This window comes from Pollicipes pollicipes, unplaced genomic scaffold (genome assembly GCF_011947565.3).
Source record: "Pollicipes pollicipes isolate AB1234 unplaced genomic scaffold, Ppol_2.1 Scaffold_5724;HRSCAF=6776_pilon_pilon_pilon, whole genome shotgun sequence".
Lineage (NCBI taxonomy): Eukaryota > Metazoa > Arthropoda > Thecostraca > Pollicipedomorpha > Pollicipedidae > Pollicipes > Pollicipes pollicipes.
Window position 1 is genome coordinate 16102641 of NW_023596746.1, and position 11798 is coordinate 16114438.

Consider the following 11798-nt stretch of genomic DNA (forward strand, 5'->3'; position numbering starts at 1 on the left):
ACATAGATCAGGTGATACTCCCATCCCCAAAGCCACAGCAGCCACGGAAAGAGCCACAGTGGTAGACGTAAAAGGGTAGATATGAAAGCCTTAGTAAAACGCTTCGTTGAATTCGCGGGCTAATAGCGTCATATTCACGTATCTTTTTGACAAAGCGGCATTCCAGGCTTTCGTAGAATTTGTTACAAAAACATTTTGAAACGCTATTGTGTTATAAAACAAACATTACAGACCACACACGCTGCAAAAATCACAGCAAATGAAGTGTAATACTTTCTAAGTAGTGAGCGTTGAGTCACATGAGATTTTCCCGCAGGATGTGCTACTTCAAAAAGAAATTCTGAGCTATTTAGAGGGATTTCAAGAGAACCGCGCGGACCGCGCAGCGTTGCTCCCGCGGTCGAAACTAAGCCGTGGCCAACGGGGGAACGAAAACTACAACACATTTGAAAGAATACTTTTGAAAGCTTATCAACATCGAACCCTACATTTAGAAGGTAGTCTGGGCGTGTATTTCACCTGTACGATTTTTATATTAATGAGAATAACGGCAATGATAACCTTTAAAGTATTGCGAAATTGTACTGAAATCTGCTGGTGGAACTGAAAGAGCAGAGGTAGAATCTCTATTTCGCGTGTTGCTGTAACTGTTGATCTTTTACGGAGGACATGCTCAAAGCTGCAAAGCAGATGTGCCGAAACTCATCTCGGAAAGGTGCAGCTGAATCTTTAACGACATTCGGAACTATCAGCTTATGGCGGCTGCTCGCACGCGCACTCCGCCCGTCGTCTGGTTGTACTATCACTGGCCAACGCCGTTCGGTTTTACGGAAACTGTAACCCAGGCCACCACCGTTCTTACTTCAGAGATTGCGGGCGCACAGGCTCAAACCTTCTGGTATAGTTAAGGGGCACATTATTGATTCTGGTCAATGGCTGAAGGGCCATTCCGTCCCTCCACGGGGTGTCTTCCTGCTACCATTCTGGCGACACTGGACAAGACCTCCTGACCGATCCGGAGGTCCTTAAAGGGATGCATCGTATCACATTGGTCCTTTCCCTGACGCGGGAGGTCTTCCGACCCACACAACTGACTCCGGACCGACGCAGGAACCCTCATTGACGCAACAGCATCCCTGACCGGCGCAAATGGTCCAATAATTGACCCATGGAATCCAGTTCGGCCTAAGGAGCCAATGCTGGAGTTGGGATGGAGGGTCCACCGTTCGATACTGACAGCCCTGACTGGCACAGAGCACATAACCTCAATATGAACAATCATCATAAGTTTTTATGCTTCCTTTAGTTGCCATACCAATGCAAGAGGACTCTGTCATTCGGGATCCCGCCCCCGTTCCTGTTGAGCAAATCTTCTCCTGAGCGACTCGAGACCCCTTATCGACACATAATACCCTGAAAGACACCGTGGCCCCTGCGCGATACAGGTACTCCGCATTGTTGCAGGGGCCCCGACTAATATAAATCGCGGACCCGGCCCTGCATCTGTTTGGAAAATGGGCCCCAGAGCTCAGACCGACACGGAGCTGACTGTTCGCCGTTAGTGATCTCCGGTCGAAAAATAGGAACCCTCTGTCTCAAGGGTCCCTATCGGTGCAAAAGGTCATCTTACTGACATTCGAGATCACAGCCCTACGGGTGAGGGTCCTTTATGTGACCCGCAATCAGCTCTTTGGCCCTGCCAGCCTTCTTAACGAGCCCTTAACCTTTGGTCTCAAGAGACTCTTTGGTCCCTATTCGAGTCCCCTCAAACACCACTTTTGACCGACTCGGGGCCACTTGCCACCACAGGATCCCAGTTCTGCACTGTGGCCCCTGATCGACACAGGAGGCTCTAATTGCGTCAGGGACCCCGAACACTTGCAAATCGCGGGCCCGTTCCTCGTTTATTTTTGAGAAATGGGTCCCAAGTGCGCAGACGGACGTGGTGCCGACGGTCCGGCTCCGCTGTTGAGGCCCTATAGTAGGGATAGAAAACTCTTATAAGAGGATTGTAATAGGAGCCCTCTGAATGGCATTGCATATCACGGAAATAGGGCGGGGGTGGGGGGGGGGGGGGGAATGGGGAGGCGTGCCAGGAATACAATCGGGCCCTTGATCTTTTGGTCTCATGGAACACTCCGGTCGCCCCTTGGACCTTCTCAAATAAAGTCTGTGACCGATTGGTGAAGGACTAGCTGGCACATGACCCCCTGTTATACACTAATGGATACCTGACCGACACAAGGTCTCCACTCACTGCTTCAGGGACACATACCAATGCAAATCGTGGCCCCCAGCCTCGCTCATACGTGGGACATGGGCCCCATGTGTTCAGATTGACATGGAGACAGCTGTTTGGTGTCCGTGGTCTCTGGCTGATTGAGACATCCGCATTATCTCAGCGGGCTCTTAAACGGTGCAAGAGAAACCTCTGACTGATATTTCGGATGACGAAATTTGATGACGATGATGATGATGACGATGACGATTGATTTGATGATGATGATGACGAGATTTCGGGATGACGAGGTTACACGCCCGCAGAAGTGCAAAAAGGTTTATTGGGAGCCTATTTCAAGGTCACCCTGGCATTAATGACGTCATACAAATGTCATGCGATCACGGTCATACTACAGGCTGTTTTATGCTTATGGTCAAAACAGCATTGCCGCTGATACATTCGCAGAAGCGAGGATGCGGCATGTATGATGCAACGCGCGGAAGATGATTGACTGTCAGCAAGATTTCGCTGCTGCATGCGTGTCGCGAACGTGAGCGTGAACACTTTCAGGTTGTGCGGCACTCGTGAACGGAGCCTTTTGCTCTATTTCTGGGCCATGGGTCAATGTTATAAAAAAGAACGCCTCTGTCTGCAAACCAGTACGGCATAAAAAAACAGGCACTCTCCCGAAAGTTATAACAGTGGAGACGTGACGTCAAATCTGCCTTTTTCCCCTGCTGTCGATTTTTTTATTCTTCTACTGGCGCATTTCTTCCAGATAGCTCGGTTGGCGCCTTGTGTACTGGAGCGAATAGCCCTGCACGGGTTTATAGGTTAGCAAGGCATTACAAAATTAGGGGAACATTGCAATAATTTTATATATATATATATATATATATATAATAAATAAGACAAATATACAGCTGAATATATACAGCTGTATTACTATTGATGCATTTTCTACTTTCCGAACAAATTGCTTGTGAGTCATTAATGTCATAGTCACTGCAACTTGCATGGGATGCTGGGTGCTGAGAAAGGTGGAAAAGTATTGTTGTTGGTGTCTTGGATAGCACTGAGTAATGTTTTTATCATGAGCCTTGCGTGCACTGGCAGCTTCATCATTTCCTTGCATTTTGCCCATCCAACCATAACTACATGCCTTTGTCATGTCTCCAGCCTCGTGAAAGGTCAGCATGTTTGCAATGTCATTTCACCACATGCAAAATTTTCTGGTAATTTTTTGTAAAGCAGCCTTGATGGCTGCAGCATGTTGCATGACTGACTGTGGGAGTGGAATATGTGTTTGCATCTTTCCCACTTATGTTTTGAGGATTCCCAAGGACAGGCTGGGCGAGTGATGTCGTTTATTGGTTGTCTGTTTTGCTGAAAGTGATTTGTATATTGTATCATGTGTTTTTGGTCAGTCATATGCCATATGGGGAGTCAATACAAGAGTGCACGCTTGACCCATCTTTTCATGATGGAATTTATTACGACAGGAGCATGCATTGCAGTACAAAAACCAGATCATTGTTTATTATGTCATGTCACAGGACAGCACTGAGGTAGTGCCGCAATGACACCGTTAACTCGTGTCCATTACAACATGCACCACATTGGGTGACTACTCTACGTCAAGCCTATGAGACGGCAGGTTATAATTTATGAATGACTGGTAGCAACTGATTTAACAATACCAAAGGCATTATCAACAGCAAGAATGTCATTCCACCACAATGATTATATCAGGGTTAACTATGAATTGCATAAATAATCCCAAGCAAGAAAAAAGTTCTTGGTAGCCCAATCCTATCATCTTTACCATAGTAATAGCAATGCTTTGGCAATCAGTTCATAGCAACGTCACAAATTTATTAATTTTCAGCATGACACCACGTTTCCAGTTACAAACAATAAAGAAGGTAATTACTTGTGCTTATCACATGATATCAATATCAGGACCACAGCACTGCAGGCAGGGATGGGTCGGAGATACAGCACTTGACAAAATTATTATCAACGGCGCAGAAGCAACAGCAACAGCACAACATATCGTGCTTTGATATTTATAATTTGCCACAAAAGCTGACGACCGATACGTTGCGTATGTCAAGCAGTCCACCAAAACTTTTGTTATGGCCACCACCAAGACAAAAAATCTACAAGCAAACCACCCACTAATCCGCCGCCCGACACTGCCCCCGCGACGAGAATGGTTGAATGGCGTCAGCTTTCGTGCGTTTCGAGGATATTCTTTAGGTCTGGCTGCCAGATGCTGCCAGGTATTGATGTCGTCACAAGATCATTCCAGTGACGCCATTCATTAAACAATGACGTAATGGGGCGCATTTTTACAAAGTTTGAAATTTTGCCACTTAGTGTCGTTTTTGAACCTTGAGAGCTTACCAATAGTTACAAGTAAGCTTTTCCCATCATATTTGATGCCTGCCTCAATATCTTCAAATGTAGAACATTCCCTTTAACGACGATTTTTCCCTGAAACGGAGCAAAATAGCAGGGATTTTTTTCTCAAAATGAGGACGCTTTTGAGTGAGGACGCGTTTCTGGACTTTGCCCATCTCACATGGCGTCTTTCTGTATCCGGCCTTTCCTCTAAGGGACTGGTTCTGCACAACCTAGCTGTGAGCTACTCACTGCAGCGCCGCGCAGGCGGCAGCGTGGTGGGTACCACATGTGGTACGCTGGCCGTGTTTATGAAAGTGTCAGTCTGCCTGTAGCGGTGACAAAGAAATGACAGGTGGCATTTGGCAGCCAGCTGCTTGACTGCAGCTGACCTTCTGCTCTGCGTTCTCTGCCTTACTGCGTCCCAGTCTTAAAACAACGGGAGCTTACACCGATCAATTACGTCGTAGTTGTCGTCTTGCAGCGGCCGTGAATGCTGCTGTCTCATTATGGACCCGACGTGCACGAAAACAGAGCTGTGACAACTAATTTTGTTGATTTTTCTGCTTGCCTGACGCTTCACAAATTGCGCATGCGGAGCTGAAACCAACGTGTTACGAAATAACAAAAGTGCGTGTGTGTGTTTTTTTTTTGTTGCCGACCGAATATCTGTGGATAAAATTGTCGCCAGCAGCGTAACACAAGACCATTCGACAAAAAAATGACAAAGACGTCCATGCCCAGCAGCGTTATAAAAAATGGGCGCATCGCCGAAAGCCTTATATCACCGCAGGGTTACAATATCACGCTCACAACCAAGGCGTTCATTTACGCAACGTCATTCATCTAATGGCAGGATAACTGTTGCCTCGAAGAAAGCAGGCACACCAGCCCTTCACAATGGGATAGTTCAATCGCAAGTGTACTTTTCTCGCGCCCAAGGGACTTGCCATGATCTCACGTTTAAGCTTGATCTGTTGTTGGATTCGCTATCCTCGACTGCGGCAAAAAACGGCGAAGGGTCTCGACAGCCAGGGCAGCTGAGTACATGACAAAGTTCCAACCGGTGGCAGGCAGCACTTGGGGATGACGTCTAACATGCTGGCCTCCTGGAGACCATGTACCATTATGAAAACCACTCGTGCGTTTTGAGCCCCACCCCAACCATCATTATACTCCCCACCATAACTCAAGCACGGTCCAAGTCTGTTGCGACATGTGTTGCCAGGTGGGCACCTTTCAAAACGCTGCAACCTTTGGTATATGCAGATTTAAACTGTGTTTCTAGGCTGTCTGGAGAGGAAGAAGCAATGTATTGAGTTCCAGGTAGGGCTCAGATTGGTGTGAAGGCGGCTGCGCAAATGCTTGGCAGGAGGTAGTGGGGCGTGCTGGAAGAAGGATGCATCGGGGTCACCAAAAGATGGGATCACAGAACTATTGAGGAAAACAAATACTGGTTGTTTCATACTTGTCACTCTGAGCAGCACCCCCTCCCCCCCCCCCCCGAAAAAAACATTGATGTCTGCAGCCCAACTCTTAGAAGACTGTTCCATGCTTTGACGAGCCGATGGTACCAGAAACTACGGGCTCAAGCTTAGCGATTTCCCGCCTTTTGAACAACGAATTGACGTATTTCCACCATCACGACACAAACCAGCTATCGCCGATCCTAGCCGTCTCTTTTACCCTTTGCATACAGAAGGTCAACAGTTTCTTTGTTGATTTGGACGCACGGAACGCGCGAGACTGTTCGTTTTGTTAAACTCATGTGTTGCTCCCTATTTTAGCTATAGCCTGAAGATATTCTTTTTTATTTAATGAAGCTGTGCACAAGTCGTAACTGAGCATCGGCACGCACTGTCTTTTTGAGCCGCGCTCTGTTCTGTTCAAAGAGAACTTAATTGTGAATGTTCATTCTTAATATTTTCTAAGTCCCATAGCCCATATGCCCAAAGGTCCAATTTTACAGGACTTCCCAGGACCTCAGCCCTTCGGCACACTTCCACGCAGGCAGGGACTCCTTGGTCCTATACGTAACAGGATCGCGTATAAGACTGAACCGCTTTTGAAAGCAACTGAGGTGCTTCTTAGTAAAAAGGAGGTCATTGAGAGAGAAAATATGTCCTGTGCAGCTAAAATGATCATGAATAAACAAAGGGTCATGCGGATGTAAAATGCTTTGAGCTCCTAACAACGTCCTGAGCGGACCGTAGTCCTGAGAACTCAGAGGCCATCGCAGTAGTCAGAGGGCTCTTTAGTGGTCCGAGGGCGTTCCCTTAATAGCCTGAAAAGCCCCTAAGTACTTATTGTCTCCCCCTAAAGCAGGTGTCTAAAATAATTGTTTAATGATAGATATATGGTCTGGCGACCGAATGGGTCGTTGAGCGGCCATTGGGCCATCAGCAACCAAATGAATACTTCGATAGCCAGAAGAGACCGCAAACGTTTAAAAGTTCCCCTTTGTGGCTAGCGTTATGGGCGACTAGTTAAGTCCCTAATCCGTCAAAGAGGACCACGCCCATAAGGGACTAGTCAGTAGCCAGAGGGGCCCTTCAGCGTCCAGAAGGATACCGATCAGCTAAAACGGCTCGTGAGCGACCAGAGGGGCCCTGCATGCACAAAAGGTCAATGCACCCCGTGCACGGATGTTGCCATCGGGGCCTTACGTCGCACGGAGTTTCTGACACTTTATGCTAAATGGCGTCAGCTGCTTCTCACCCTTGCAGAAGAGTGCGTACAGAGGAAAATCAAGCCCTGTGTCTCTGGTTTGATCCGGTTGACTGGAAACCTCCACACTGAAACGGTTCAAGAATGCTTGAATAGCTCCGAGGTCATTTTGTGCGCTGAAGTGACTTTGAAATGGCAAACGGCCCTAAGTAGCTTTTAAGACCCTGAAGCGGCTCGAGTGCACGCGGTGGTCAGCTGAGGCCCACTTATCCGTAACGGGGGGCCTCTGGGTGGACGAATTGGTCTTAGTGACTAAGCAGAGCATGGGCACTACTCGTTCAGTACGGACATTTTTTCTTCTCGCTGCGCGCAGCAAAAACGGCCCTGCGTACAGCCGCACAAAACCTCACATTTTATCTCCGACGGGACCAGCGAAAAATGGACGTCCAACCCCCACAACCACCCACATACCCTAACACATCTCTATCCATGACTTCAGCCGTAGCAAGGTGGTTTTCACGGCCATTCCATTGCGGACCCTGAGCAGCCAAAAAAAATCAGCGTCTAGAGAATTGCTTGGGGGTTAAAATGATCCCTGATGGATAGACAGATCCAATAAGAACGATGCACCTTAATGGTAAGAGGGGCACGAGGCTAGCAGGAAGCCTTAGTCATTTACTGAACTCCTGAGAGCCCAGAGTTCCTTCGACCGGTCATGGAGCCCATCGAGCAGCCAGAACAGCTCTTGGACGATGGGAGGATCCTCCCAGTGGCGAAAAAGGCCCTGAGCAGTTAAGAAGATCCATAGTGTCCAGAGGACTTTGAAGATGATTACATCACCCCTGCAACGGAGCCCTCAATAGCCAGAGGTGCGCTTAGGTGACCAAAACGACCCATTGCGATCAGCTCAGGTCAGGCCAGGTTACGCCAGTCAGTTGTCAATAAAACAGGCCTTTAAGTTCTTCATCCAAAACGTTTTTACACAACATCTGTCACAAACAGCGAAATTGCATTGAAATCTGTTAATAGCTTCACAACAGCGTGCTAGGTCTTTCTGAACATATTAACCCTCCGCCTCATATTGAGAGCCGATGCGACGCCCCCCTCCCCGCATGTTTCTGAGGATACAAGTCCAGCATAATGCGCAGTCGCGGCCAATTTTTTGATGGCCACTTAGACATTCATTACGCGTGTTTTGATACCAAAAATGTGTCTCTAGCACCTGTGGTTTATGACAAGCGACTATGTTCAGCACTGCACGACGATCCACAGCCGGCGCGAGCAACCGCCGATTCTGCGGACCGTGCGCTAAGGTTTGGCTCTTATATCAACAGAGCCCAAAATTTTACACGCAGGCTTAAACAAGATAGGACCATATACTATTGCACTCAAGATTGAACAAGGAATACATCACTTTATATTCCATGTTGGTGCGCAGGTATAGTTTTGTATATATAAACATGCAAAAGCTGACAAAGCCCGAGTTTAAGGAATATTTTATTACTGACTTGGTCTGGTGGGTTCAAGTACCAACATAAAAGTTGTTACAACAGGCGAGATCTCGTCGGGAGCAAGCCACTTTTTTAACGTACGGTTCTACCTTCCTTAGTTTGAATATGGCAGGGGGTATCATCTGTTCTTTCAATCCACGTTATGAAAAACGGCGAATCAGGGTAAGGCTAACACTTTGGTCCCCATCCTCGGTCTCAGCAGGATCTATTTGACTGATGACCATCGTCAATCAGGAAGAAAGCAACAATTGCGTAAATTCGTACTTCAAAACCATTCTTACTTAAGTACGGAGTGAGGTACATACATGCAATGGAGAAATGCGAAATCTTAAAATATGTTGCTCAGGTTGATATGTATCTACGAATTGCTTGCAGATGATTTTATTAACAGCGGCTTTTGGTCCAGAAATATCCGTTCTTCTTGGACAACATGGAATCATAATATTGTGCCAGTGCTTAGGACCGAGGCAAGATGTTGTAAATGACCTATCATTTCGAAAAGAAAATGGGTGATCCAAGTGCTTTACTCGCCTCATATGCATTTCCCTTATTCGTAGAGCTTGTATATTGAATCGAATGATGCAGAAAGCTGTGAAGTTATAAATTCGTGCATCACAATTAGCATTTGTGATTTAGCGACATCCGATGATTCCAAAATTTTGTACCTTTTAAAGCTTGGCTTGGAGCCTATTGGAAGTTATCATTTTTATCAGACGCACAGCCGTTTTTGAAAAATTACTAGCCTATCTAGTCGAGAAGCAAGTTGAACACCCCAAATAAAGTAACTGTAATTCAAATAAGAAAGAAATAGATTGTTATAGAGTGGATATGATGTTGTTTTATGAATGCAGTACCTACTTCTACTATTCATTTTAATATTCTTACTTTAGACGCCTTCTATAAAATTGATGTGAGGCGTAATTTGATAGGTCTGGAGGCAACCACACCAAGGTATTTAATTTATTTTCAAGGTCGCTCAGACAGCCATGACTACATAATAACGTCAGTCAAATCCTGCCATCCCATTAGTTCCAGATTTCTAAACATAATGACCGTTAATTGGCTCTCAATCAATGTTGTGTAAGGTGCGATGACGCAATGAAACAAAAACGCATTGAGGAGCTAGAACGAGAAATTGATTTGTTTAGAGCATTCTTTTCTAATCAAAGGTACACCAATAGCTATAAGTCAGTTTAGTTCATCATATCTGATGTTTGCTCCAATATCTTGAAATGTGGAACATTCCCTTTAATAGAGTTCTTCAAGCTTTCATATAATTTATCAAACAATGATTTTGGTGAATTCGATAAGACAGTAGTAATAGCCTTATTCCTGGGCGAAAAACCAGGAGAATGGAGATATAGTTCGGCTAATGTTTCGGCAACATGCCTTAATCGAAACAATAACAGGAGTGACTTCAAAATTGCCTGCCGATGATGCGACTCGATTTTCAGTTGATTTTTTTTAACAGCGAGTCAATGTTTTTAAAGTACACCGACATTCAGGGGATTAAAAAAGGGCGAGTGCCAGCTATTACCACGATACAATGCCTATCTAAGAATTAGGAATACGCGAACATACGCGTATACATACATACATACATGCAAACATACAAAAGAGTTCAAGCAAGTAGACATCAGGCATCACGCTTCATTCAAACATACAAGTGAGTTGAAGTAGACAGACGTCACACATCGCGCATCAATTGTATATGCAAGCAATTTCAATTGAACATGCATCGCACATCGCTGGGATGCGTGTTTAAAATTAGTTTAATGTTTCAATTGAACACGCATCGCATATCACTGAGATGCGTGATTCAACAAGAATATAATAGATTCACTGTGTGAATCTATTCTATTAAAATTGTTTGCACGTTTAAGTGATACCTGACGCGTGATGTGCGTTGCCTGTTCAACTGAAATCGCTTGCGTGTATAACTTGAGGAGCGATGTGTGATACCTGTTTAATACCCGCTTGCATGTTTGAATGAAGCGTGATGCCAGATGCCTATTTGCTTGAATTCGTTTGTATGCACGCGCATGTTCGCGTATTCTCATTCTTAGATAGACACCTGTATCGTGGTAATGGCTAACACTTGCTCTTTGTTTAATCCCCTCAATGTTGGTGCTCTGTTAAAACAGTGGCTTGCTGTTAAAAAAACACTAAAAATCGAATAGGATCATTGGCAAGCAATTTTGAACTCACTTCTGCTATTGTTTCGATAAAGGCATGTTGTAGAAATATCAACCCAGTTATATCTTCATTATCCTGTTTTTGTCTCCGAGGAATAAGGAATACTACTGTCGTATCTATGTGAATAATGTTTCTCGCTTAGTGATAAGGACAGGGCCCAGTGCTCTGCTTTGCTTTGTGCTGTCGAAGCGCCTATTTTAAGCCAAATTTGTAAAACTTTCAGACAGGAGGAAAATGTTGTCACCGACCAGATCGTACCCGTGTGATATGACGACGTGTGAAAAGAACAAAAGAGGTAGGATACTCTCTTTAAGGCGACGTGATCAATTTGGCATCACAAAGCAGCGTTAGCAGGGATGTAGAGCGTTCTGATTAGTTGGTGCGTTCTAACCTCCACCCCGTCAATTTTGAGCAGGAAGTGGGTCAAATGCGGAGAGAAACCCGTTTTCTGCATTTTCGAAGGTAGGTAAAGCCCATTTTCCTGTTCAGCATCCAATTTTAATTTTGCTTAATCTCCGAGCAGTAGCACACAACTTCCCAAAAGCCTCAAGTGGATATTTGGCCACGTTTCAACGGGAATCAGAAGAGAGTGCGCCGCCCAAGCACCGCCGTCGCCGCCGCCGCCCGTGCCCGCCGACGACTCGTGCCGTGCGCGCCGCCCGCCGTCGACCGCCTCGACGCGCCGTCATTAATTTCGATCGACGAGCTCAGCTGGTCCGGGCTGCGGCCGGCGCGCGCACGCGCCGTCGACGCCAGCGCGGTTCGGTTTTCTGTCGCCAGGTGGCCGTCGGCCGAAC